Source organism: Cupressus sempervirens, chromosome 8 (assembly GCF_028749045.1).
Source record: "Cupressus sempervirens isolate cs-2001-9-10 chromosome 8, ASM2874904v1, whole genome shotgun sequence".
NCBI classification, from domain to species: domain Eukaryota; kingdom Viridiplantae; phylum Streptophyta; class Pinopsida; order Cupressales; family Cupressaceae; genus Cupressus; species Cupressus sempervirens.
In genome coordinates this window covers 633,405,864-633,408,071 of record NC_143125.1, presented here as the reverse complement: position 1 = coordinate 633,408,071, position 2,208 = coordinate 633,405,864, and the positions used below count along the sequence as shown (strand labels likewise).

General features: G+C 38.1%; 1 pseudogene; it reads right to left on the bottom strand.

The window, feature by feature from the left end:
* Positions 1-1,088: 1,088 nt before the first annotated feature.
* LOC149544019 (serine/threonine-protein phosphatase 7 pseudogene) lies at positions 1,089-1,601 on the bottom strand (annotated as a pseudogene).
* Between the last annotated feature and the right edge of the window lie 607 nt (positions 1,602-2,208).

The following is a 2,208-nucleotide window of genomic DNA, read 5'->3' as shown; positions in this document are numbered from 1 at the left end:
AAAATTTAAAATATTCTAAAGTCAGAACTTTATATTAAAGTCCTGTCTGAGTTTTAAAAAGAATTGCACAGGCATCCATTTTGCATAAAATGATTTAAGAATTATTTTTCATTTGCCTTCACAGCTTTCCTTGCCCTTTGAATATGAGGTCAAACTTGGTTTGACTGGCTTGATGACACATGTCACTCATTGATTGGCTCGAGCTAGTACTACTGGGCACCACATCATCGCTAACTGGTCCTACCACCTAAGCACTCACTATGTTGCTATGCTAACGAGTGAACAACTTCCTCTTAGTGACATAGTGAGAACCACATGATCTGCCACATGTCACAATCTCGTGCATGTCAAAAACTTGCTCGCCACATCACCATCTTGAGGACCTGCTTCCATGTGTCATCACTGAATTAATCCTTGCCATGTCGCTATGGTAATTTTTGTGCAACTTTTGCTTGGCGAGATAGTGAGGACCGTTAGATTGAGACACGTGTCAACATCTCCTTCCATCTGAAATCGTTTGTGTTTGCCAAATTTTTGGATTTTTCTAGGGACTTGTTATGTCGCTAGCCAATTTTTTAAAAATTTCCCGGCTAGCAAATTAGTGAGGTGCCAAATTTTTAGTTTTCTGATGACCTCCAACTTGATGACATCATTCTACTAATTATGTGTGTTTTGTCAAAATTAAGGTTATTTTGCCTCCAGCTGTCGGGTCATTGGTGGGGTCCGCACACATGCCACTGCCTTTTCAAAAGGCATTGTCTTCAATTCACTTTCGTTAAAGAGTTGTATTACTTTTAAACCATTTTAAGTTTGCCTCCACCAAGAATGTGGGATAATTGCCTTGAGTGTTTCTCTACCCTTTTTTGTAATTTCTTCAATGCGTTGGTTTTATATGTTGATGGCATGGGTTTGGAAACTGCTCTTTGGCAGGGAGCTTGACATGGATGCAATATTTGGCTATAATTTTATAGAAGTAAATTCTTTAAAAATGTATTTTCTAGGCACGCCAATCACTTGTTTGCTTCCACTCTTGTCTGTGAAAAAACTTCTTCTGTTTTGGCGTGGATTTCTCCCTTGAATACTTGCTGCTAATTGTTCTTGTTTAACAATTGTTCTGTGCAATTTGGACCCCATAATAACCCAATCCCCCATTCTGTGTTTGGAGAAAGACTTGGATGCCTTGAAGGATCCAACCAAAGCACATCACTAGGAATCAAGTTCAAATCCTCCCAAGGTGGATCAAGAACTACCCACCGAGCTTTGGCTAATTCATCTAGAGAACCAAGGTTTAACACTTCAGAATCTGGGCCTGAGACAAACTTGGATCCCTTCTTTTCACTTGATCTTTTTAATGAAGGTGGCAACTCCACATTGCGAAAAAGTCCTCCATGTGCAGTGTAAACACAACCAGCAATGATAGATGCCAAAGGAAGTCCTTCAAAGAAGCCTAAACATTTACAATAAATATGTCTACCCTGATATCCATATTTGGCCATCACTTCCTATTCAAAACCATAGACAAAGGTGCAAAATTTTGATTCATGATTCCCATGGAGGAGAAATACTCTTTGAGGTAGAAAAACCTTTCTTGGGAATCTCATTTGTTTTTCGTTTTTCCTTTGTAGGCATTTTCTTCTTTGATGAACCATATTTTAGTTTTCTCATTACCTCGTCCATAGGCTACTTTGCTAAATCTTGTTTTCCTTCATGCCTTGATGATTTCTCTTTTACATTACTTTTATTTCTTTGTATTTGACAATTGATGGGAACCAGGAGTCTCATCTTTCAATATTTTTGTTTTCTTTTGTCTTGTTGAAGCTCCATCTCTATCAACCTTCCTAGACTTCTTTTCTGACTTGTTGGATTCCTTGTGATCCATATTAGTAGGAGATAATATTCTTTTATGAGAAATAGATGCTTCTTCCTTATGCAATATTAGGATAGCATCAACTTCATGCTTTTCTAGCTCCTCCTCATCACCATCTTCATATAAAACCTTAAACCACTTCGATGCAGGATCATATCCAATAACTTCACCCATATACTTTCTCCTCCCAAATTTCTTTGCCACCTTCCAACCTTTGAGAAATTCCAACTGTCTTTGTTCATCATCTTTTGGTGGACTGTAAATAATAATCACCCTCTCAACAACCCCATGAATGGAGTCTGCAATCTTAATCTTTGCATGGGTTTCTTGTCTCAGAGATT